Raw genomic sequence first — 27,801 nt, 5'->3', positions numbered from 1 at the left:
TATTTTTGTTTAGATTTTCTTTTGGGCAAGGGGTTGTTTGGGGTTGTTTTCCAGACAAGCAAAAATTATTCCAAAGGGAAACACCAGCTAAAACTATGAAGTATTATTTGTAACATGTTTTATTAATTTCCTAATACTCCACAATGAACATGGAAAAATTGAAAGAAAGGTGCTAAGACAGCTTACTGTTTGCTTTTTCTAACTGAATTGCATTCATGTAGATTATCTTAATATAAATTTACTGCATACTTTTGCTTATGTATCACTCTAAGAAGAAAAAAATACAAGAGAAAAAAGATTTCTTATTGGAAAAAATTACATGCTAACATTTGCCAGAGTTGCTCACTATTGACCTCTTCTGGAAGAAGTTCTGCTGTGGAGGTTCCATGGCAGGCTTTGTGGCAATCCTTTACTCCCATACAAGAAGTTGCTAAATACTTCATTAGTTGCTAAGAGATTCATTATTTACAGTCAAAGAATATCTAACACACTGATATTCGCCAGTATTCCCAATATAAACAATACCATCAGATTTTCACATGAGAACCTGCCAGAGTTATTGCAGTAGAATAATTAAGCTGATTAAGTTTTCTCATTCTGTTTCCTAAAGTGGACATCCCATTATATCCCACTTGGGCTTTTTTCCAACATTTTTTTCTTCTGCAAAATATTTCTCAGCAAAATTAATACCAGTCCACTGTAGTCATGATGCTTCCTAATACAAATTGTAAAGGTCAAAGTTGTTCAAAGGTGGCAGGATAGCTGCTAATAGTCAATTTTAAAAGTTAGTATCTCCAAAAGTTGTTCAGGTAAGTGAACACATAGAGGGGCAAGGGGGTTAGTTCTGCTCTCTCTGAATCCTCAAGAGAATTTTAAAAGGATTTTACACATCCTTTTCTTTGAGTAACAGGATGTATCCTCAGAGGCTCAGAAGATGCAGAAGACAAGAGTTATTAGACAGATTTTTTTTTTTGCCAATTTTCACCTTTTCTTTACAAATATTATTAGGAAAGAAAATCCTCAAAAGAAAATGTGATTTTAAACGGCATTGTTGCTCACTGTTTTAAATATATTATTATACATGTACTGTTACAGGGTCGGGTTTTTTTAAGGATTCTCTGAATTTAGTTCCTTATGTTCATGTGACATAAACACACTGGATGTGCTTGAGTTGCTGCATAACTATTAATTCAGAATGCATAGGAAGGCGTATTTGATAAAGCAAATATAAAAGCACATATGCCTCTTTCCGTGAATGTATTTGTAATTTGTTTCAAAATGCCATTAATACCCCCTCAGCTGAGTGCATGCCTCTCCATAATAAATATCTGAACACTGGATGTCTTTACCGAAAGATCTACACAGACCACATTTCACCAACCTCAACCAATAAGCAAGTAAAAAAAACCCCTAATCATCTAAGAAAGAAATTATGACAGGTTAAATAACTTCCTTATCATCCTTTATTACATTAGTTATTCCTGTTATAGTTTTGTTAAATGTGTAGTTGCTGATGGGTTTTGGTTATTTTTAAAACATACACATTACAAATCAGGAGGCTCATAGGAAACTTTAGGTAAAGCTAACAACCCATTTACAAATCCCTCATTTCCAACAGCATTAAAATTCTGAAGGCTTCTGCTTCTAATTGTACATAGGCAGGACAATTTGCTCCAAGGTTTTATTACATTAATTTTGTATAACATTGTTAGGCATTATTAGATTCTTGCTACACTACACACTGCTGAAGCATGAAGTAGAGAGCTCAGACTAAAACCCATCCTGGAGTTTACAGTACTGCCTGGTCTAAAAACTTTGAAGTATTGCATTCGTATTTTAAATATTCGTAACCAGATAACTTGGGAAGAAGAGAATGCATGGTTGAAGGAACATCAGTGCCATAGCAGACGTTGTAAAAGGAACAGAAAAACTATTCTAACTTTAGAAATGCATGCATATTCTTCTAGTTTGAGTAGGAACAGTGGTAATACATACTGGTATAATTGAAGATATCCTTGTAGTCTCTTTGGAAAAGATAACAGTTCTAGTCAAATTTGATGTTTCAGAATAAAATAGAAGATTCCTTAGGAAATTGAAAATTGTAGGGGGGAAATCCCTGTTCTGTTAATTGCAGCATATCTGTTTGAACAGTCTCATTAATTTCTTCATGTTTATTCTTAGGGTACCACACAGTGGCCTAAGGGGATGGTATTCAGTCTTCACCCAGAAATCTGAATCTTCACTCAGAATGATCTTTTCTGATCTTTTTGCCTCTGCAGATCTGAGCATAGCTCCTTGAGGAGGCCTCAAAACATCCCAAACCTCCCTAGTGATCTCTGTTTAGACAGGCTATTAGAGCAAGCTGCCACCAAAGTATCACTGGGGGAAGCAGGGATAGGACTGAAGGTGGCAGGGAACAGAAAGGGGAGAGGAATCAGACTCCTCCAGCCTGACAGATGTGGTCCAGTGGTTGCTGTGAAATTCAAACAGCACTGCTGAAATCAAAGTGCCCCTGAGACTCCCAGCAGCCATGGACAGGATAAGTGGATGGAAAACTGGCTGGGCACTCAGGCTGCAAGGGTCAGCTTTTGCTAGTGGTAGAAAAGGCAACTGGTGATTGGTGTCACTCAGACACTCATGCCAATACTGTTGAATGTCCTTATTTACAAGCTGGACAATGGGATGAAGCACACTCCTTGGCAATTACACTTTCCAGCTGGCTTACAAGCTTTTTTTAGAATTGATTGAGAAAGTCTTATTAAAAACACATAAAAGAAGAAATGAGGTGATTGGCCTACTTCTCTATATATACATTTTGTAGAATAACTAACTGATTATACCATCTGTATCAAATATGACCACTTAGATATTTCACTGTCAAATAATAAATTATCATGTTTATTTAAAATATTTATAATGAGCACCTTGTACTTGCAAAATGCTGCCTTTATTAAAATATTATCTATTACTACAGGAAGACAGGCTGGTATTTAGAACTGCTTTTGTCAGAGTACCTTCCATCATCACTTTTGCAAAACAAATGCAAAAATAGAAAGTTGGGTTTTTTTACCAATATCTATGGTATACTAGGGAAATGAGACAGTTCCATGCAGAATTGTGAGTTTGATTAATGCAGTTATATATACATATATATTCAGAATAAATGCCTAATTCAAGCACCTGATATATGCTTCTCACTCATTCACATTATTCAGAAAATGGTAAAACAAGCAAATGCTAAATATGATCCTGGAATCTCTATTGCAGTAAAGAATGAGAATAATGAGGATAAAACCTTTGAGATTCTCTTCATCAATGAAGAATCAAAAGCAACATTTCCAAAAAGTTGCTTGGTAAAAATGTTGCTGCTAGAACTCATACACTGACGGTGGTACATACATATTAACTCCAAACCTAGACTATTTCAGAGGAAAGGTATAATTGTTCATTACAGCCTGATATGTGATTGAAGGCAGAAATGTCACAGTTCAAAGTATAATGCAATCTAAAGAAACAATTTCAGATACTTTTTGTAACTCAGATAACTACTGGTTAATTCTTCAGGGAAGATATTTGACTTTTGCAGGTCCATGAATCTGTGAGGAGGACAGATCAGGGGAAAATGAAGGAGCTGAAGTTATTTTTTACTGGACCCAAAATGGAGTTGTTTTTTCTGAAGTTGTGCAGGGAGACATTTTCATGAGGAAAGATGGTCTGGTTGTGCTTCTTCAGAATTGAGTCTTCCCACTGGCAGGGAAGGATAAGTTTTAGAAGAAACCTAGGAAATTTATTCTCATGATTTCTATAATATTTTTCATTAACAAAACCCAAACAACAAAACAAAAACACAATAGAAACAAACCAACAAAAATCCAAACACTTCTGTTTCAAAAAGACTGGTAACCAGTTCCCATTACTGTCATTACTGAGAGGGAAAAGAACATCAGTATTTCATCTAAAATTAAAATAGATTAGTTAATTCAGGGATTATCCAAGGATACAGCTCCATTGAGACCCTATTGATGAATAGTGCTCTGAGACATGACTGATGAATGGGCAAGGGAAGCCTCCTGCACTGAACAAACAACTGCAAACAGTAGCTCAGGAGGTGGGAAAATGAGATCCACCCTAATGGGAGCTCTGTCAGAAGGGAGACAAACTTACTGCCACTTGCATAAAACAGGAAGTATTTCAATAGCATATTGTAATTTATCCTCACAAAGAATTTCTTTGAAGAATACCAGAAATAAAGGCAGTCTGAAAAGGAATAATTATGTAAATTTCCTGTATAGTACTGTCATGATTTGACACTGGCCGAACACCAGGCACCCACAGAAGTCACTCACTCACCCTCCCCTGCCACAGCTGGGCAGAGGAGAGGAAAATTTAACTAAGGGTTCATGACTTGAGATAAGGACTGGGAGAAAACACTCCAAGGGCAAACCAGGCTCAGCTTAGAGGTACAAAGTGAATTTATTACTAATAATGAGATGTAAAATAGGCCCTTAAAAACACCTTTTTCCCCCCAACCCCTCTCTCCTTCCCACCAACAGCACAGGGGACAGGGCATGGGGGTTTTGGTCAGTTCGTCACCCAAGGTTTTCTTCCACTGCTCAAGAAGAGTCCTTCCCCTGCCATGCCATAGGGTCCCTCCCACAGGAGACAGTTCTCCATGGACATCTCCAGCACGACTCCAATCTCAAGAGCAGCAGTCCTGTCAGAACTGCTGCAATGTGAGTCCCTCCTAAAATTGCTGCAACATGAGTCTCCCATAAAACTGCTGTGGCATGGGTCACTCTTCCATGGGGTGCAATACTCCAAGGACAGGCTGCTCCAGCCTGGAACCAGGGGCCCCTCTCTCCACTGGGTCTCCCACTGGGTCACAGCCTCCTCCAGGCATCCATCTGCTCTGGCATGGGCACCTTCCCCAGAGACTGCAGGTTGATCTCTGCATCCCCCGTGGATTCCCATGGTCTGACAGTGGATCTCTGCATCCCCGATGGATCCCCATGGTTTGAGAGTGGATCTCTGCATCCCCCATGGATCCCCACGGGGTGAGAGTGTATCTCTGCATCCCCCATGGATCCCCATGGTCTGACAATGGATCTCTGCATCCCCATGGATCCCCATGGGCTGCAAGGGCACCAGTGCTTCACCATGGTCTTCACCACAGCCTGCAGAGGAATCTCTGCTCTGGCCCCTGCAGCACCTGCTTCCCCTCCTTCTCCACTAACCTTGGTGTCTCCGTGTTGTTTCCCTCACATGTTCTCACCTCCCCCTCTTCTCCAGCTGGAATTAACACTGCCCCCACTTGGTTTTGATTTTCTTCTCAAATATGTTATCATAGAGGCATTACCAACCTCTCTCATTGGCACAGCTTTGGCCAGCAGCACGTCCATCTTCAGAGCCATCAGGGATTGCTGGACACGGTGGAAGCTTCCAGCAGCTTCTCATAGAAGCCACCTCTGTGGCCCCCCTGCTACCAAAACCCAGGCCATGCAAAACCAGCACAAGTATTTACAAAAGTTATTCTAAAGCTAATAGATTGGAGAAAGAACTAGAATAATTGCTCAATGCTTTCTTCAAACTGAAAGATTCGTTATTTTTTTACATCACTAAATGCCGAAAACTTGACTAATTATGTATTATTTACTTGTCATATTTTTAAATGGCTTTTTGTAGGCTTCCTATGAAAGGTTATGCTGTACTACTTATCATTATCATCACTGCTAACACAGAGGTTAAATGTTCTTTCTTACAAATAGAAAGAGCAATAAAGGGCAGTGGAAAGGGCAGTACTTCTTTTAAATATGGTTTTGACTTCCTAGTATTGTTGAGTAACTTACCTTATGTATTCTAAAAAGCTGAACAAATTATCCTAACAGAAATATTCAACTTCTGCATTTGTATTCCTTTGTCTTCATGTCAGTAATAATTACTAAATTAATTTAAGTGTCTTGCTTATTGAATAATTGTTTGGTGCGTTTTTCTTCAAGATACAAACGTTCAAAATGTAACCTTTCAAAACACACTTCACACAGCATGCTTTAATTCAGGCTTTACAATAAACTCTCAACTAATTCCAATCATGCTTTTAGAATTCTGTGATTACTTCAGCACTGGGACTGTCACTTCATATATTATGACAGTTAGGTAGAGCACTGATTTAAATTTCCTCTCAAACTAATTTTAGTTGTCTGGTGGGGGAAGTAAAACAACATAAACTGAAAGAAATTAAGATATTTGGAACAAAATTTTCAGACAACTAACACTCAAACATTTTGGGAACTGTGTGTTTAGGAAGGAAGGGATACATTGGATACAACTCTAGCCAGACCTGATGCCATGCCACATGGAAATCTCCCTTTTCCTAAACTGCTACTGTACTTTTTCTGAAATAGAATCACAATTCAGCCTCTGAGTCCTTGCAAGTTCACCAGAGAAAGCAGTGAACTCTACTGGCATTCTTCTTGGAGCAGTTCATTTTCATCTCCTGTTAGCTCAGCTGCACGCTTGCCTTGTCTTACTGCATCATTTTGTGCACTTTTATTGGAAGTAAAATAGCAGCAGGCTCTGTCCCAAACAAGTCAGTGCATGAGAATAGAAGCAAAGGGCATCTGATGTCTTACTTCCCTGAAGATTTTGGCAGAAACAGTTCCCATATGCCTTGTAGTAAGAACATAAATTCCATATCAAGCAGACTTAATGTTAAATAAATCATTTAACAAGGCAGTCAGTTCCAAGACGCACACATTTTTGGGAAGGGACAGCAGGAAATTCTACTGAGTAGGATTCTTCTTCCAAATGTATCACTCCCATGGAAGTGAATAAGTAAATGGTAGATTATAAAATGGCCAATTCCCAAGGTCTATGAAAACATCTCTAAAAAGGAATTTGACAGGAAATGTCAGATCTGCCAATGGTATGGAAAAATGGTAAATAAAATCATAAGAGAAAAAGAAATGGAAATGATAAACATATTTCAGTGAACTATGTGAAAGGATACAGAAAATGCAATTGTAGTAATATTTGAAGAAATTAGAGAAATTATATCTGACAGGATTAAAAGCACTTAGGGGAATGTAGGGGTCAGTAGAATAAACAGCCACTACAGGCTGTTTTACACTGTCTCCTAAGACACTTGGCTAATGGTTTCCCATGGCACAATATTGAGTCAGCATTGTATTCAAAAAGGAAGAAGATATTACCCACCAAAGCCACTGAGAAAGATACTAACCACTTCACTAGGACTTGACTCAGGTCTTAACTTGGGTGAAATATGGCAAGATTTCATGAACATGTTTTTGCAGTACATAAGAAAAAGCTTTGTGAAATCAAATATTGATCAATGACAGCTTTTCATTCTCAGGACCTTCAATTTATAATTGTGCACATCACTGAGTCATAAAAATTGTTAAGACAGTTGACACTGATGATCTACTTTTAAAACTTTTTTTTACTTATTTAGCCTAAGTGCATCCTCTTAGTACACCTAAATGTATTTCTAGTGCACCTAATAATTCTGTGCCTTCAAAGATGTAAAAGAAAGAATGATGAAAACTAGTACTTTTTAACTTGCAGAGAGACATTCTGCCAGTGTGATTATTTACTCTTTACTTAGAATCACAATTTGCCCTGCTGGCTTGATGTGAGTGGCTTGCAGTAATGGAAAATCTATTTGCTTTTAGTAGAGCATAAGGTACTCAGCCACCATAAAGCTTATTGTCAAACTAGTGCTGGCTCTGCACAAAATGATTTCTAATGTTCTTCATTTTACTATGTTAAATGAATTCTCTAGTGCAATTATTTTGCAGTGGATCATGGGGATAATAAGCTAATTGTTACTTGTTTTAATTGCTTAAGTATGAAGTGTCAGTGATTTATAAGTAATGAAGAAGCTGAGATGAAGTCATAAAATACTAAATGCCCATAAGATCAAGTAGTGCACTTCTGCTCAGCCTCTCAGTAGTAAGCTAAGGGCAGGAGAAGGAAAGAATTGTGGCTCCTTTCTTCAGCATAGCTGCTTTTCAAGGAATGGCAAGTTCCCTTCAGTAAAATCACCGGTACAGTGTTAACAGTATACATTTCATACACTTCACACATAAAGGATGGCATGAACATTACTCTGCAGGGATTGAGTGAAAATATTTTTGCAAAGCAATCAATGGACCTAAACCAGTGTTCAATCAGTTGCACCTGTTTCAAACTGGAATACAGTTGCTTTAACAAGTGATTTGTATTAGCATGATCAAGTAGAGTTTAGCTTTGCATGATACAGAACAAAGTCTTATTATTTGTTTACACTGTTTACAATGAAGCTGTCATAGAGTGTATGCTTGTCCTTAGACCAAAATATATAACTATGAAAATCAGATGGAAATGCATCGTTCCCTATTGCATTAGCCCACAGAGATGGATGTGGGAAAAGCTGGTTTGTTTCTTGACTTAATATTTTAAGCAAGGTTCTAAATTTCAAAGACTTGACATAAATAAAACTCTGTGTGTGAATGTACAAAGTATATTTTAAAATATTAGAGGATTGATGTTCAATAACTCTTCAAAACTGTGCAAATTACAGAAAGTAGAACAAAATTTTATGGCATCAGAACAAGTTAATAAAATATATCTTTTAATTAGCTTATCCCCAGTGCAAACTGCAGAACACAGAACTTTGATTCTAGTCTATAAGGTCAAGGAACATGGAAAATTTTCATCCCATCTAATCTGAACTTCAAGACTTTAAGGCTTAATCATTTCCAGAAATCAAATTTCTGAAATATCATCAGAGTATTTTGTACATAGACTATCTGAAAGAAAAACATGTAGATAAACTGATCTGAAATTTCTCCTGCATTAAAAAGTGAGAATATTCTGCTTTCTCTAACCCAAATTTCCTAAGGGTTAAGTAGGGCTTTTTATCCCTGCACTGTAGCTGTGGAAAGGGGTTTTAACCCCTTAGGTGTGACAGAAATAAGATGCACAGCTACATGGTCATCTTTTACGATATGAAAGAGATAAGTTTATTTAGAAACACACTTGGTTTTATAGTATGACTTGTAATTCTAAGAGTAGAAAAAAGATGATTGGTTTAGAGAGAAGATATTTTATTCTCAGGGTTTGGTTATACACTATAACAGGTGTTTTACTTTTGTTATTTTTTTTTTAATTTTGATTAAGTTATTATTTTGTGAGAAATTTTCTCTATCTTTGAGTTGGACCAGCTTATCGGCTGGGACCAGAGCTGAGAAGCTCTGGCCTGGAATATTTTTCAGTTTGTAATTTTCTTGCTTTCTTAATGTTTGCCTATACTGCACTACATTAACAAGAAAAGAATCAAAATACCCAAATCTACCACCAATGAAAATCAAATCCAGAAGAGGACCAGAAGATATATGATATGGACTTTAGGAAATGTAATAGTTGGAGAGTGGGAATTTTGCTTTTTTAGAATGAGTTCCACTTTAGAGAAGTTATTAAATTTTTTTATCAAGAAAGCGACATAAAGATAATGGCTACAGAGGAAGAGGATGGTTATTGACATAGCTCCTCCTGGATCTTGGATCTATTCATTTATTTTAAATAAACATCCGAGAATTAAAGTTTTATCAAAAATAACAGATTTTTATTACAAGTTTCACTTGTGTCCACTGTTTTTCAAGGAAATGAACATTAATAAAAAGTCCTCTGTTCATCTTCATGAAAACCCAAGTGCCAGTCAACAAGAAAACAACAAATTGCACAATTTCAGAGTGACCTGCAAACTTCGCTCTGTGATCTTTAATCATTTATAGTTGTATCACACACACCTACTCTGCACATATACACAAAGTTGGAAGATAAGAATGACCAAACTCAAGTATCATAATTTTCTCACAAACATATGAAATTTTCAGTTTTCTAATTAAAGGGCTTTTGTGTGAAATGTATGTTTAAGTTAGCAGTAGCATAAACCAGTAACTAGTGCAATAATAGATTAACGTGAATACAGAAGAATTGTCCTGTTGAAATTGTTATAATTTTATAAATGCAATATACATTATTATAATCTATATAAGAAAAGAAACACTATCATTATTATTAAAAATTATTATATCTTCTGAAGGAAACTGTCTTACATGTTCAGTTACTATTCAAATCTCACTAAGAACTCGCCAGCTGCTTATAAAAGAATACTTCTTGGTTTTGTAAAAGTTTGTTTAATACTTGAAAATAGAGCTTTTCTAAGAACATGACTCATATTCACTAATTTGAAACAAGTATTGAAGTCTTTGAACATTTGTGCTCCTCTCATTACTATATTTATTGTGGGCATACTGACAGACCAAAATTTGTGCCTCCCTGCACCATACCTGCCCTGAGCAATTTGCAATCTGATGTTTGGGCAAGAGAGACAAACAGCAGCAGAAAGCTAAATGTAGGCAGGAAACTTCAACCTTTTTACACTTACAGAGTATACAGAAGCTAAATTTCTCCTGCTCATTTTATTAACTCATTAAAAATCCGTCCATAGATGTGGAATTTCATCATTATCCCAAACTTTCAGTATACAGAAAACAGCCAGCTGTTAATATTTATTTACATACACACACACAAAGCCCCAACCATTCTGCTAAAGGGATCCAGAATTGCACTCAGCAGGAACAAATGAAACGGAGACATTATTTTTTATCTTCATGAAATAAGACTTTACAATCCTTGGTCAAGTAAAAATATTTATGGAAACTTGTTTGTTTCAATTAACAAGATCTTTTTTTGGTTGTACAGGTCAGAAGAAATCTTCATTGCTTCTGTTCTGCTTCTGTTGAAAATGGTGTTCAGCTCTCACTGAGTTTGCAAGCCCAAAATGAGCTATTTTGTCAAAGTGCCCCAGTGCCCCTTTCGCTGGGTAAATAATGACCTTTAGGATCACAATAGACATAAAAAGCCAGGATTTTTTTATTCTTTGGTTTTGTTTTCTGGATTTTTTTTTGGGGGGGGAGGGTTGTTTGGTTGGTTGGTTTTGGTTTGTTTGGTTTTTTGTTGTTGGGGTTTTTTTTGTTTGGGGTTTTTTGTTGGTTTTGTTGTTTTTTGTTTGGTGGTTTGGTTTGGGTTGGGTTTTTTTGAGTTTAAAAGGATATCTTTCACATTGCATAATACTTATAACACTGCACGTGTCCAGAGCAACGTGAGCACAGTTCGGTATCTGAATGGTTGTTTACCTTCCGTTATAGTGCTGAAGAGGAAATTGAGCTATATATGTTTTTATTGGCTTGGGATACATATCTACTATCTGAAATTACTTTTATTTCCATATCCATTATGTGAATTGGATGTGGAAATTATAGTCTCAGGTTTCTTGTGGCATCTGCACACTTATGCTGATAGCATGTGGACTCAACACCCCTTGGAAATAATTGTATGAGATCACTCACACCATTACATTTGATGCATTAGGTCCATTACATACTCCCAGAGATCTCTGTCCTCAGTACTGTAAGCAATATCCTTGATAGTGCTGGTATCAAGGAGAGAAATTCACCTCTTATTTAATCATAATAAACGTGATATTTCAGGGTAAAAGCAGCTCCTGACAGAAATCAACTTCTTGGTCACAGCAGATTTGTTGATCTCAGCCTACACAGGACAGGTATCTCTTCTCTCTTTTGTAATAACAAACATCAAAAGGAAAAGACCCTTACTGATCATCTGATAAAGCTGTTAGGGCTCTCTTCAGCCAGCAGAAAATCATACACATACATTAGTCATGAAATGTGCACAGAGATAACAAGCCAAGGTAGAAGTTCTGTTTTAAGGGGTGTAGTACCCCAACACACCCCCGGACTGAAAATGGGCTTCAGCTTGCTGTGTTTCATGCTGATCAGTTTATCAAGACACAATGTAGTGGGAGTGTAACTATGCATCTGTGTACATAACTACTCAGATTACATAGGAAAATTCTAATAGTTTCTGGTAAAACATGGTGATCCCATGCTTAGTCCTTTAATAACAAGGCAGGTAAGTTTGTTATATTTTTTACAAAGGATTTGCAAACAAACTGACTTTTCACACAAAATACCATTTACCTTCCCTGAATTTCCTTGTTCCTGCTTTTTCTGAGAAAGTAACACCACAAGCACTGCTTCAGGCTACAGTGATTTAAATCAAACACATACAATAAGTCTCTTTCATTTTTCTTTGGTGGCTTGTTTCAAGTGTTACAAAGATTTTTTGAACTTTGGAAAGGCAGAACAGTAGGACACAGAATATATGTTCAGCTACTTCCACAGATGAATCAGGATTTATCTGAGGATAATGGCTTCATTCACCAATTCCAAAGATGAAAGCCATATGATAGAATAGGTACCAAAGTCAGTGTGGGACAGTTCTTCACAAAGGACTGTCAGTACCAGGAAGAAGGAAGAATACTTGAGTGAAAGTGAATTTCAAAATTAGGAGTAGTTGAATTCGGGCAAGTATCTGATAACTGACCATGGTTCAATGTACGAAGATCAACTATGTGAGCAGATAATATTTTAGAAAGGCAATCTAAAATTTTCAAATCTATAGCTTTTAAGTACTAAAAGACGACTTGATTTTAATTTCCTTCTATGAAGATAATTTTCCCCATTCGAAAATGAAAAGATGTGCTACATTTTACTAAATGGTTTGCATTCTATAGACTACAGTGCTAAATGTGTTACTGTTTTCAAAGTGTTTTAAATAACACAAATGCCAAAATCTCCGGAGTTTAGGATGAAGCAGGAAAGGGGGAACAATTTGGTTTTGGCTTAATTTCTATGCTGTTCTGGTACAATTGCATGTCCCTCTGCTTTGCTGAGTGTAAAACAGACGTGTGAGAATAGAGAAAAGAAGTCCTCTAGTTCCTCTAGTGCTTTGGTAACCAGCAGGCTTCTGAGATGGAAATCGTTCTGAAGTACCTTCATTCTGATTTTTTGCAATTCTAGGTAAATCAGATCATCCTAAACATATATACAATAAATTATGCAGATACCCCATACAAACACATTCCACTTTGATCTCAAAATTATATAACATTAAGGGTAAATATTTCCACCAGAGAGTGAGGTTGATTAAAATACAATGAGAAAACTCATGATTGCGAGACACTAGCAAACCCACTTTGTTAGACACTAACCACAGTTCACAGACAACAAACAAACAAACAAAACACTGTTGAACAAAACAAACAAACATAGACAAAACAGCAATCCATGACCAGTAGTCATAGTCAAACCAAGTCACCAAGATCAAAAAGACTTCATGTGGCTTTTACTGAAATACTGAAATTTAGGCCAAGAATATCTTGGTTATATGAATATGTTAGTGAACATCTGAATATCAGAATATATTAGTGAACTAACAGTGTTTAGCTTAACAGTGAGTCTTAACTGCAAGGATTTATGGATTGGGGAAAAAAAAAAGGAAAGAGAGCAAACTGGTGTATAGAAATCATGTTTATTTTCCGGAGTCACATTGCATTTCAAATGCAGACACACAAAGGAGCAAAATGCAGTTTGCTTCAGAGTACAGGCTTCAGAGAGGGAGCCTGCAAACCGAGACCACTGCCAAGATACTTTGCATATCTTTTGGGCTTGATTTCTTTTCCAAGCTTTATAGGGAAAAAGGGAAGTAATTTTCTCTAGAGAGATTTTTATTTAGCATTATTTTTTGAGTCTCATGTTAAGAGGAAAACATCACAGATGCCATAAGAAATTATTGATGTAGCTGCATTATTTCCTCGCCATATGTTATTAAGTGACAAAACATCAGTTGAATATGTCTTTTCAAGAAAGATTTTGAAAGACTCAGGAGCTTTGTCAAAATAGTATAATCCTCTTAGATGTACCAACACTGAAATAAATTTTATTGCTTCTGGAATTAAGAAGTCTAAAATTGAATGGGGGGGGAATCATTAAACAGTTTGATTTTGTGTGTTCTTTTTCCCATCAATCTCTAATGTTCATATTCAGAGGAACTCTTATTTTATCTCTCAAAGTTTAAGTACCAGCCATCTGTATTATCCACAGTGTTTGTGGATAGATAGATAGATATGAACAGTGTTTATATGAACATCTTAGAAGACATGATTTGCACTTTCAGCTGTTGGAAAATATTAGTTGAACACGTTAAGCATGATAATATGAATTCAAAGTAGATGTCAGCTCTCATCATGAGCTATCATCTAAAGAGGAACCCAAAATTACAGTCTAATGAGAATAATGACTAGGTTAAATCTGTGTCAATGCCCACTTTCATAATCATTTCATCTGTTTTTGACATCCTCTTTCAAAAAGCAGACCTATGGTAGTTACATTTTATGCTAGATATTGTGACTTAACCTGCATATTACTTGAATCTTTCAAGAATTTGGAGAGGCCATTCCACTTGTATTGTGGGTTAGGTGTTAATGTGGACACAGGCAAAAGGAAGAAAGGAATGGACAGCAAACTACAGAAAATATAAAGGGAAGCATTTTCTGTTATATTTCATAGAGGATATTAGATAAAAGTCAACTACTTTTTAGTGAGGGACTGCTACTAAAATGGAAAACAGCACAAAAAATCCATTGCTATGAAAAATATTAAGGTTTTGGGGGTTTTTTAATGTTAATTATATATGAGCATTCTCTATGGATATCTCAGGAGATATGTCTCAATCTATTTCCTACTGACAGGTGGTAGTGTAAACCAAATGTGGTATTATGAATTCAAATTGGATTTCAACTGCTCATCATTCATACTCTGGCTATAGAACAGGGACAAGCTATTATTGCCTAAAAGCTATAATGAAAATTAGTATCTTCTGTGCCATTTTCTAGTCTCTTTTCTTAATTTTTTAAGAGGACAGATTTATGATGTCCTTTTCATATTTATCATCTCAGAAATGTATTATCCTGGATTGTATACATGTGTTACTTTCAATAGCAATTAATGCATACTCCATAGTACAAGTATGAAAATAAAGCATTTGGGTGGGAGTGGTATTTAACATGGAAAAGTGTCAAATCCGGAGGATTAGTGTTCAGTTATTAGGCACAGAAATGTTGGCATAATGTTATAGTGGGGGTTACCAGCCTCAAAATAGCTTTAAGTTATTTTTTGGGAAAAAAAAAAGAAATTATATACTCCAAACACAGGCTAATTTTGTTAGTCCAATAAACACAACACATGCAAAGAAACTCCACACTAAACACTCCATTCCTTCTTTCTCAATTTAATTTCTATCTTCTTGACCTTCCAGTTTGTTCCTTGGTTTAGAATTATGCAATCTGTAACCACATTTTTATGCTAAAGAATATAAACAGCAACACAGACCCAGCGATGTCCCTGCTAACAATGCACGGAATGAAATTTCTTGCATGTAAGAATGAAAAAGAGAAGCTACTGTCAGAAAGAGGGAAAATATCTCCACTAAACTTCTCTATGGAACTTTTCCCCTTATCCTCTTACTTATCTCAGTGCTTTCTGCTGCTGCCTAAAGCAGCAGTACAAAGTCTCACTATAGCAATACAACTGGAAAGAAGCAGCTGCAAAATGTGTTGGGATGGCAGCCCTGGAGAGACAGGAATCAGTGCAGAGACTAAGAGCCCACAGAAGCAAGGGTTCGCTGAGATCTGTTCTTCCAGAAGGAGCTAAAAATAGTAAAGCTTGAGTATTCCACAGATGTGAACAATCCAGGTGACTCTGGTGTGACTATTGCTATGCACCGAGTTAAGCTTATTGTTTATACACACACAAAGCTCCAACTAGGATTTTAAAGCCAACCATGCCAAAATTTAGCTTTGCAATTCCCCAGAAGGTGTCTGAGCTAGTCTCTGCTCAGTGCAGAGGACAGACAGATAGTGCTAATTAATACCAGCAGCTGTGATGATTTTACATCCACAGAAGCAACAGTTTGTTACAATGAGCCTCTATTTCATATTAATTATTAAATAGTAAACTCCCACTACCAAAGTATTCACCGATTTTTAATTATTTCACAAGGAATCCATTGTTAGCATCTCATAGGTCTGTACAGAATAACTTAATCTGTCATTTGAAGTTCCTATTACAAAGGAAAAGTTCCTTCATTCACCAAAGCAAGTGAAAACGATCTGATTCAAAATTAACAATAATAATGAAAAAAAATCTCCCTGTGTACAATTCAGCTCAAAAGATCAGGGTGCCTTTCTTTACTGTTGTTAATAAAATACAATTATTCATGATATTTGGAAAGATTAAACATAAATGCAAGAAGAGAAAGGACTGCTCAGCCTTTCCAAAGATGGAGAGAACCCATGTACCTTCCTAATAGCCCCTAATTTAATTAATATATTCCTCATACCATCTGGTCTGACTCACTCAAAATATAACCAAGTAGATCACAATTACAACACTATAAATCTAACTCAACTTTAGAAAGAACACTTTGGATTAGACCATCATGGTTAAAAGCTGGGCTGTCAGCAACGTGACAGACGATTCCATGGAAGCTAATTCAGCATACACTTTACAATGCTCTCTTTGTTAAAAGCATCTGTATATTGATTTCCATATTTGTATTTTAAGGCAATCTCATGCTTAGAAAACAAGATCTCAGTGTACAAATGAGGCATGGAATATCTGTCACTTGTCAGATCTGGACTGAAATCTAGAGACATAAACTGTCAGGAAATAAAATGTTTTACATCTACAGTAATTAACCAAGTAATTATTACTCCAGTTCTTTTCTGGAAAAAAAGGGCAGAAAACGAGAGCAAAAATCATATTTGGCTTAGTTTTCATACCTCTTCTCTCTTTCCTTTTAAATTCCAACATATTTGAAAAGAGCATCATTTTGAGATGCATATACCTCCTTTCCCATTAAGTTTTACTATAATTCAAAACTCATTTTGCATTTTTCAGTATTAATTTAATTTCCATCAAAATTTCTACAAATGGGCCTTACATTATCAAAGTCCATGACCAGGTCAACAGATGAAGGAGAGACATATTAATTGTATTTATCTATTTTTGGTCAAAAGTGATTCAGGTCACACTGAGAGAACTAGAATCAATATGTAAAAACCCTTTCTTGTTTATTCAAATGCAAAATAAGTAAAATCAGGATGACAGTAATAATTACTGTTATTTCTCTGGACCATCTATTTGCAGATAGGATGTGAAAATATATGGATAGAAACATTTATTTTTGCCTATCCCAGGCTCACCCTTCATTTTAATGAAATACAACACTGGTTCTTGTCACAAGCCAGGTCATTTTTCTACAAAGTGGGCAGAAATCAGTAATTTGCAAACCACGATAGCCTTGGAAAAATGGGAGGATTTTCTGTATGATTGATCCGCCAAAGACAGAACAATTCTCCCAAACACAGGCAGCTGGGACTAGTTCCACTATGGAAATTATCACATGCTTTCCCAAATTGGTACTGATGAAGAAATGTCCTCAATTTTGAAGAGATAAGTAGTACAAGAGAAAAATATCATTTGGAATAACTTTAAACAGCACACTTTAATATATCTATACCTTAAGACATTACAATATGTAAAGAGTGATCCTCAATACTTATTGTAGCATAAGTAATAAATTCTACCCTGGTCTATCAGAAACAGTAAACCTGAGGGTTTTTTTGCCTTTTATATATACATTTCTTTCTGCTCAACACCTTTCACTACAATTAAAAGCCTTCAGACCATAGAAAATGAAAGTCCTTTTAAAATAAGAAATAAAAAATGATTGATGATTTGATACCAGTTTTATATTTGCAGGGGACACAGAAAAATCTCTCTCCTGGGTGTGATGCCACCTATTGAGAATCTGTAGGGCATAAATGGTAATATTTGCTTTAATTTTTTTTCCTTATAATTCAAAGCACAGAAAAAAAAGGAGAAAGTGAAATTACAGATTGACATAACACTGTCAGCAGCATCCATTTCAGTGCTGCGGGTGCATTTCCCCAGTCTAACTTTGACTCTGCTCAGGCTGTAATGGTAGAGTATATTTGCATATTATCACTACCCATCAGAGAATCAGTTCTCCCCTATCCTGCCAACACAGGGAAAAGAGAGGTTTCTCTTTTCTACTAACATCAGTTAATTTATCCTATTTAAAGTACTATAGTTTTGAATTAGATGTAATTGAAAACCTGCAAAACAGGGTGAAATGGAGTTTTAGCTGAAAATGTAAATAATGAGAGATAAAGTGATGCATGTTACCAAATACCACCTATCTAGATTCCCACCAGTTAAACAAATGTCAGAGTATTGATTTGTTCACGCAATAGCTCAGGGGGCCTCGTCTTGAATTTCCTGTGGCTCTCCAGAAAGCCAGGGCTGTATGCAGTGTCTGCTAGAGGACTGTGCTGGTACAGGCTGCGGGCTTTACACGGAGGCCTGGCTGCTGCAAACAAGACACAAGATCCCATGGATTTCTTTGACTAACTTCAGAGAGTCATCTGCACACTGAGGTACGACTCACACAGCCTTGGAAGAGCATCAGCCCTCAGCAATCTGTTCCCAGAGCTCTTCTCCACTCCCCTTTGTACTCTCTGGTGTAATAAATGCACAGGAGGACTTCATTACTTTAGGAACCTTTTGGCCTTGGGCCAGTTCAGCACAGAAACTCGGCCACCTCTGCATAAGGCACTAGACTGCTTTTATGTTCTATATCCATAGCCATTGGAGATTTAATAAAAGGAGCCAAATACTGAGAGAGGGTCCCCAAGAAACAGACCGTGACAAGGCAAAGCCCAAGGTGGAAGAAGCTCCCCAGGCCACTCCCCAGACACTGGGACCAGCAGAGAGGGCAGCTGCTCCCTGTTTGGAGCTCCTTCATCCATCACACCCAGAGAGGGCACATTTGTTCACCATTTCTCTGTGTGACTGTGGAGCTCAAAACCCATTCTTTAAGGACTTTTGTGAATCAGCTACTAAATATTTAGTTTAGGGAGCCTGGATTAAAAAGTATATATCAAGTGTACTTGTGACTCAAACTAGTCTATCCAGTGCTGTTTCCCTTAAAAGAAGCCAAATCCAAAACATTAGCAGCACCTTATTTTGAATATCTGCTTAGCCTTTCTATGAGCTGTAGTTTACTCTCTCAGGCAGGCACCACTTGATTTGTGAAGAGAATTTAGAAGCACGGGAGATATGCTAATTTCCCAGCTTATTATCCTGCCTGACTTCCCTGTTATTTTTTCCTTCTCTTCCTGTCATGAACTGAGAAGATCCCAGATGGAATTTCTAAATGAAAGCATTTGTGTCCACTGCTCCCTACAGAAAAAATGTTAAGGGAGAAAGTCTGTGGGAGTACAAAGATTGGGTGAGGATTTAAAGGGAGGACAAAAGGTATCAGTGGGAATATAGATGAAAACAGGCAGGAACTGAGAAGAACAAAGACTAAGCATGAAAGAATAAATATTAACTGCCCTCCTATACATATATGCCCTTTCCACAGAATATGGAACTCCTCAAACTACTTTTCCCCCACTTCCTACTGAAAGAGTGAAACCTGGTTTTCAGCTTTTATTAAAATGTAGATAAATAGCTCTTTCAACAATTAATCTGAACCTTTTTCGGTTATCTTTGCTTACAATTAATGCATTTCTCATTGAAAAATATATTCAGCTGCTTTGCACCCTATTCACTTTTAAATGCAAACTGAGTGGTGTCAGGAGCAGGAGGAGAGGGGGGTTGCTTGGCAGTGTGAGTTCTTCCAACTGCCTTGAGCAGTGCTGATCCCAGCCCAGAGCTGAGCCCAGAGCTGAGCCCATAGCCCAGCTCCCCAGCCTCAGGCCCAGCAAGGCACAGCAGTTCTGCTCTTTCACTTCCACCTCCTTGAGGTTTATTGCTGAAAACTTCTGCTTATAAACATCACTACCATAATTTTATTACAAACACTTAGTATAGGCAAAATGCATAAGGGCAGTATTTTGCTTTTAGGTCTCTTGTTACTTGTAATGACCATACTGGGCAATAAAGTCTATTATTAATGTTTAACTTGGTTTAATCAACACCTGACCACAGCAAAGCACAGAATTGCTGATCCAATGACCTCACTGTGCTGTGTTTGGATCCTGCATGCTGGTGATTTCCAGCTGCATGTTCCCTGGCCTGTATTAAAGTAGAGGGAGCTGACTACTTTCAGAATCGTAACAGTAATTGGGAGACTATTCTGTAACTTCAAGGGAAAGATAATAAAAGGGATTGAAAATACTCTTTTACTGAAGAGGAAGTGGTAGGGCTTTGTTTAATAAACTTGCATAGCACCATGGAAAAATTCTGCCTTTCTCCATTAGACAGACATCCTGTCACCTTTTACCCAAACCTCAGTGAATGAAGACAATGGCTCTGTTCTGTAAGGGAAAGTGTGGAAACAAATGAGGTGAAACACATCATCCAGAGCTCACTGAAATCACCTACAGAGCTGGAAGAGATGAATGGACGACATCCATAAAGATTTTACAGCCACAAGTATTTTACTTTTCTCCTTCCTGACTTGCAGGGAACACATAATTACAAGTAGTGATTTGCTTTAGAAAGCAAATGTGTGTTTCTTTCGTTATTCAATCACAGGTTAGATTAACTTTGTGTATGAAGACATACATAAAAATGTAATCATTTCATTGTCAGGAGCCTAAAGCTAACGTTAATTACAGTTTGAAACTTCGATTATTAATGCATCTTTACCTATTGAAGTGTGAAATAAGCAATAGTAGTTGGAATGCACCAATTTAATTAGCTTTTGAGATCAGAATTCATAAATAGGATACTATGTTGTATTTACAGTTAAAATTGTAACACAGCATGCAAGAGGTGGAGGGTTCTGTATTCTAAACAACAATACACCTTAACATTCATGCAAATAAGAAAAAATGTTAGCTTTTTTCCATAAACCTATTGCTAAATTATAAATATTCAAGCTTTATGTCCTGTGGAAGCAGATGCTGTATTTATTCTATTCAGTCAACTATTACAAAAATCAAATTCGCCTTTTTCATAAATCTTGCATAATACACACACCCACGCCCCTTATGAAAGCAAAAGGATTCTATAGCCAGAACTAAGCAAATATTGAATACAAGTATTCAAGAACAATAATTCAAAGAATTAATAGAATTCTCTGTTAGCTAATAACTTTTTTCTTGTCAATTTTCTGAGTTTGTTCATTTCACATTGTTGAGTTGGAAAGTCAACAGTACAAAAATGTATCACCGAATAAGTTAATATCATAAATACTTGGAGAAAAAAGTGTGTGTACAAATTACAGGGAAGCAATAATGTTTTACCTGTATTGTAATTGTTTAAGGACAAAGGAAAATTAAATTTACTTAAACAAATAAAGCTTTAAAGAACAACAGATTTCAACTTCAGTAGAGCATATGATATCCATTTCTATTCCTTTCAAAATTCCAATTCACTTGTGCAGTTCTGAAAATTTACTGTCTTTGGTCCAACCATAGAACAAAATTCCCCTGATGTCTTTCTCTCGTCATAATTTCTCACTCCCTTTGTACTAACAAATTTACTGAGTGGTTACTTACCTTTCAGTATTTATTCCAGATTATTGCTTTTTAAAATTAGTCTTTAATCAATTTTCACCTTTCCCAGTATCTCTCTCTTCCTTCAGCCAACTTTCCTTCCAATATAAAAAGCCTAGGAAAGGCAGTGGGATTTCTGAAATGCTGCACATACACATACAGTTTCAGTGATTATTGGAAGATCTTCCTGATCCTGCCATATAAATTAAGAAACCAACCATCACAATGTACACATGATGAGGTTTTGAACACATGCTTTGAACAAATGCTGACTTAGGAGAATGCACTTGATAATGGGATCATAATTTTTGTCACCTTTTGTATTATCTTTTACATGTTTGTTACAATTGAAATTGCCAAATCATTATTAATTCAAATGAAATGAAATTTCTACAGGGAATAAATTGTTAAAATTTCATTCCAGAGAGAGATTTAAGCAATTTACTAATTTTTTTTTCTTTCCAAAGGGCATTTGGCCTTCTTAATTGATTTTCATTGACAGCAATGAACTCTGCACCTCAGTACCCCATGAACAGCAGACAAAGCATTGTTTGCTTAATTGACTTATCTGCCATCAAAAGCAACAACTTTTTTTGGACATCAGTCCTTGCATGAGTCCATACATGATTAAGTCATAAGTAGTTTTGAAGCTTAGAAATCTTTACCATGCACATTTTAAGCTGTGAGGTGGTTTTTTTTCTTTAAGAAACATTTTTGTGCAACAAATTACTCATTATTAGTTAAAGACAGCTTTAATTACAGATACTGACTTAGAGTGAGAGAAAAAGTCTGTACAAAGTGATCTAATAAATTAGATATGAACAAGAATCATGAAATGACAACCTGAAATTAGCATTATAAAAGCAAATTGTTCTCCAAATTTTCAAGTAGATGATAAGCTTAAACTTAAATAAAGAATATATATTTTTAGTACCTCTTAGAAAACTCACTCCTTTGAAAGTGACACCAGAAAACTTATTATTCATAAGGGACCAAAAAGTGAAGATGAATGAGCAATAATGAAGTAGCAGTTCAGAGAAGGATTTTCAACAGCTTTCTGAAGGCAAGAGTACACTAGAGAAAAATCTTTTGAGGGTGGAAAAGAGTGTGGAAATAATTCAAATCTTACAGAAGACAAAACTTAATCCAACATTACGTTAGTGATATACACAGATGACATCTTATCTCCAAAAAATCTTCATACAAAATTAGTCAGTCAAAACAATTTAAATGCTTTTTGACTTGAATTTATTGCTCTTGGGGTTTTGTTTCACTGTATTGCTGATCCCCAGTTTCAGTGGATGACAGGAAAGAGAGAGAATCCAAAGCGGCGCTGTGGTGACAGACAGTGGTTTGGAAGGAATCAATGATACACTAGATTAGTGGAAAACTGATTAATTAGTTACTTTGTCAGTGTGCTGGGGACATTAGAGGAAAGCTGCTGTTCGAGTGTCTGGGGTGATCCAGTGAAGAGCTGGGAACTGCCAGGTCTGGCAGAGATCACTCACTTTGCCCTCCTAGGTACTCCTGTCCTATTTCATCCCAAACAGCCAAAATTCAGAATGCCAAGTCTGTTGGGATAAATACAATTCTCAAACAATAATGACTTGTCACCAGCAACCTTCTTTTTAAAAAAATATTCAAAGTCCTCTAAAACTATTCAGGAAATAGATTTTTTTTTCCTTCCCTCAGAGTTGTAAGTCCCCTGATTTCTTTCCTTACGGCCATAATGTCAGTGCTCTGACATGTCCTTACTGCCTTCCCTGTGTCCTTCATGTAAGAAACATCTCCTGAAATAAAAAAGCCTCGGTGCTCATATAACTCACCTTCCTAAGCAGCCCTGGGCAGAATCTAAATTTTGGTTAATATCTCCAAAGCTTTTAATAAGGCCTTGCATCTTGGTCAGACAGAGAAACATAATCCCCCACCCCAGCTCTACTCACACCCCTTCCTCTTCCTCTTAGAATAATCAAGTAATTGAGCTGGACCAATAAATTATCAAATTTGATCACAGATTTTATTTTGGACCCAAAAGGACTGTATTAATGAAAAAGAAAAAAAATATGCCTTTATGAGAACTCATATGTTTCAATAACTGACAATTTCCACCAAAAAAACCTTTTAAAGAATTAAGTAAGTATTTTTCACTGCTCTCCTATACCAATCCAGCTCAGGTTAAACATCTCTTGACCTGAAGATGTTACCTAAAGTTAGTTGGGCTTTGAACAAACTTAAAAATTATTTCTTTTCTGCCTCAGACCAGCACTGTGGCTCTAGTTCTGACTGAGCAGAAAAACCTACAGTCAGTGATTTCTGTGTACAATGATTTCACTTTGTTCAGTCTTGAACACAAAACTCCTAAGGTATGTCCCTAGGTTTTGGGAACATAATCATTTAGGTTAAATCTTTAAAACTTTGCTATACCTGAGCTGCATTTAAACCTCATTTCTTCCATGCCTGCTTCTCAACCAAACCCTTATCTTACTCTTAACTACCAACTTAATGTCTCTTCAAGCCACAATCAGTTTTTTCAATCCTTCTCATCTCTACTGCCTGCTCAGAGCAAGTCTTTTTCATCCCCTACTATCTTATTTGCCCAATTTCATTCCTTCTGCCAAAGCCTTTGCTAAGTCTGGCAATTCCCTCCTCTGAGCCAACATGCTCACTGAGTAAAGCTACCATGGAAGTAACAGACTATTTTCCCTTTTTTTATCAAGTTCTAGTTTCAAAGGCAATCTGTGTCCATGAAAGTAAACTTAACCTTTAAAACACTTTTTTTGGGGGGGAATTTGGTGTTCAAAAGCACTGCTGAATATCCCATGGAGTAGGAGAAAATTATGTGTTGCAGAGGACTCCCAATTTGGGAAAACAGTTTCAGATCAAGTAAAAAAAGACAAACAATACACTATTACTAAAGATCTTTAAAACCCTACACAGAAGTTTTTATGGTGTTTCTGCATTTATTTGAAGGCCTGGAAGCATAATGAAACTTTCAGAGAACTGCAAAGGTTTCAGTAGATTTTCAGTCGAGCAAGTTTATATGGGTGATGTGCTTATGGTCTTCCTGATGCAGGTCAGTGCCATTGACCCACTTCTTGGAATATTGAAGGGAGTAAATAAATTTTGGAAAAAGAAAGAAACCCTCTAAGTCCAGCTTTTACTGTCAGTTCTTGTGATTTTGCTGCCTATTTTATCTCCATTCATTGATAAATAACTCAGCCACATTTCAGTGCCATTACACTCCTAACAACCTGATATTAAATGTAGCAACAACATATCTCAGGCGGAAACAGGACTGGCTGAAGTCATGACCAATTTTGAAAAATGACAATTAAGATAGAAAAAAGTTAGAAACACCAGTAATGAATGAATAGAAAAATCATTGAGGGGGACTCCATTTTGGGCAGAATTTTAACAGATAGAGAGGAACTTAATCTTATATAAACTAGCCTGTCATGGAAATGAAAAACATGATTGAACTCCAATGTCTTCACCAAGCCTAGTCTGAGTCCACCCACTGGTATTTTTAGGAGATGTTGGATGATGGATAGATTCCCTCAGCAGCTCCTATGTTATCTGAATGCCAAAAACCCCATGGCCAGCTGTGTGTTGAACTTTCTTAAGGGTCAGATTGCTGTGGTGCAGAGAAAAAAATAACGTAAGAATAAAGCTTTGGCTTTCGATGGGATGTTTTTCCTTCCATGAATTTTCCTGGACACACAACATGACTTAACAATCACAGAGCCTTGGAGTTCATAAAGGTTCACAAAATATGAAGGAAGAAAATTAGGAAAGACAAAGCTTGTTTCATACCTGTGTTTTCTGAAAATGCAACAATATGCATTAAAAGCATCAATAAATCTAATTAATTTCTGTAAATAGCCATTACACAAACCACAGACCTGAATTATTTCTCTTTTTTCCACTACTAGGTTCAAAAAAACATGCTTGAAATGGAGAGGAAAAATGAAAAATTTTAGAAATAACTGATGTTCCATAATATACTCAAAATATGACCAAGAAAAGTGAGCAATGCTTCCTTAAACTAAACTCACTCACATGAGAAGATGCCTGGTAGGCAAGAGCTCTTCAATTTAGAAAACAAAGCAGAAATTCTAAGTTCAAATTTCAGGTAGAAGAGGAATCCAGGTGTCACTTAGAAGTAATCAGAACAAGCAGAATGTCTTAATCAGAAAAACAACCAACACAACCCAAAGAAGTAGAAAATTAACCAATGCAGCAATGCAGCTCCTGCAGTACTGCTTCTTATCTCAGTGATGTTCCTCCTCCTTTCCACATGTAAACATGAACACCTTGGTGACAATAGGTCTTTAATGTCTAAAATACCTCTGCTTCAGAGATGGGTTTTAAGACATAGTAAGATATAATGTACAGTTTTGTAATAATCTTCTTCAACAACTAGCACCATAATGTGACAAGATTTTAATTATTTGAGGTGTTTGTAAATTCGTACTATCAACTATGCATCTAACTTTTGTGAGTACTACTAAATACTTGACTTCCAGGATAACTTCTTTTAAAATCTTCTGCTTCTTTTTTAACTCCTACTAGAATGTTTTAGCTCGGAGTTGGTCCTAATAGAAGCAATATTTTCAAGACAGAAAGCTAATTGCTAGGTTTCAAAAATGCAGTGATGATTAAAAGAAAATCACATTAAAATATTAAGTATGGCCATCAGTTAGCATCAAGTGACTTCAGAATATATTTTCTTTTTTAATTTCAGCATAAATTCAAAGTATTACGTTGTTCATGATTTAGCCTTCTACATACACCACCATCTTGGTAACAGCAATAAATGACAAATGGGTCTAAAACATGTATTAAAAACCTGAATTACATCCAAATTTCCCAGCCTTCTCTCAAAACCACTGTGAATCAGTGGAAGTGATAAAATTTTAAATGAGTACCATCAATTGAATGCAGTTATAACGAAATAAGCTGTATAAGTCATTTGAGCAGTGCAAACCTTGGAGGATGAAGCCTCAAATGAGAAAATGGTGCTGGGAGAGATTTCTAACAGGATGTCGATGAAAATTGCTCACTTTTACCTGAAATGAGGATTTATAATCCCATTTTACTTTATGGTAAACTATTCTAGCTTCTCCACCTTCTTCCTCCATGCCCCCAAAATTTGTGAAACACCTGAAAATGAGAGTGCACCTACAGCAAACTGAATTGGACACATTTCTGACTATAAAAGAGAAAATCTTCAAGGAAAGACATAATTTAGCATTTTCTTTGAACTCTGGGTTAAGCTGTTTATCTAAGAGAAAAACTCCAAAGAAGGGATGCAGCTGTTTGAATATTAGGGGAAATTATGAATAGATTTTATTCCACTTGTAAACCACTCTGGATCACTGATCGGAAATAAAACCAAAAAGTGCAAATCATCTCAGAGTACTGATGTGGCCTCAGAAGATTTCCTTCCCCATATTTGTTGCTTTGGGTTATGTCAGTTTGTTTTATAGCTGCAGTAATTTTAAATGCATTTTTCTCTCTTGTGAGATGCACTCTTTCAACTTTCCTTGAGGAAGCTTGAGGCACTGATTTATGGCCAGATATGTGTGAATATATCTGACCATAAAACACATTGTACGTTAGTATATATGGCTAGAAGATAGAGAGTATTCCAGATTCAGTGTCTGAGTTATGTCAGCCCTCTCTCTTGCTGTACGCAGGTACCATAACGTCCTGTTAAAAATAAAATTGCATCCGGTTTATTAAATTATTTATAAAGGTTTTGCAAATGTAGGATTTCAACCTCCACTAATGGTAAAAGAGAGACCTCCAATATTCCAGTTTTACTTATAAAGGAATCTTAATTTTGGAATTTTCAACCCATCTATTATTAAAATATGGATGCTAAAAACATTTGAAATTTCCATTCTCAGATTTAAAACAGACAGTTTTCTTCTCCTTATAATGAATAAAAAGTGAATAATAATATTAAGGAATCAGAAATGTGAAGCTGCATCTGAGCTCAGGCTGGGGGTGTTCTGTGGCCATTGTGCTGCATTTGCTACATGGTTGTGTGATGGGGCTGCCATTCTTGGTGAGTGGGAGGGTGTTGTGGTGTATTATTTTATTGCTGTTTTCCCCTGTATAATGGTTTGTTCCAATGTTGTTCCCCCCTGTTTCTTGTAATATTAGCTGTCCAAGTTCCTGCCTTCCCCCTGTCAATCTACCCTTGTCCCATGCCATTTTTCCAGATTGTTCCCCATCAGTGTCCCCAATCTCGTCCCATGTCATTGTCAATCTGTGGA

General features: G+C 36.4%; 1 long non-coding RNA gene across 3 annotated transcripts in view; it reads right to left on the bottom strand.

Annotated features, from left to right (window-relative positions):
• Positions 1-27,801, bottom strand: part of LOC148222003 (uncharacterized) — a 457,864-nt gene that overhangs the window by 78,145 nt on the left and 351,918 nt on the right. The window contains exon 5 of one of the 3 annotated variants that reach the window (XR_015807067.1): positions 21,579-21,710. The exons of the other annotated variants lie outside the window; for them this stretch is intronic. This is a non-coding gene — a long non-coding RNA (uncharacterized LOC148222003). Of the gene's footprint in view, positions 1-21,578; positions 21,711-27,801 lie in introns of those variants that run through there. 3 annotated transcript variants of the gene reach the window in all.

This window comes from Sturnus vulgaris, chromosome 15, assembly GCF_052056855.1.
Source record: "Sturnus vulgaris isolate bStuVul1 chromosome 15, bStuVul1.hap1, whole genome shotgun sequence".
NCBI classification, from domain to species: Eukaryota; Metazoa; Chordata; class Aves; order Passeriformes; family Sturnidae; genus Sturnus; species Sturnus vulgaris.
The sequence above is the reverse complement of the archived record's forward strand: the minus strand, read 5'-3'. Positions and strand labels throughout refer to the sequence as shown.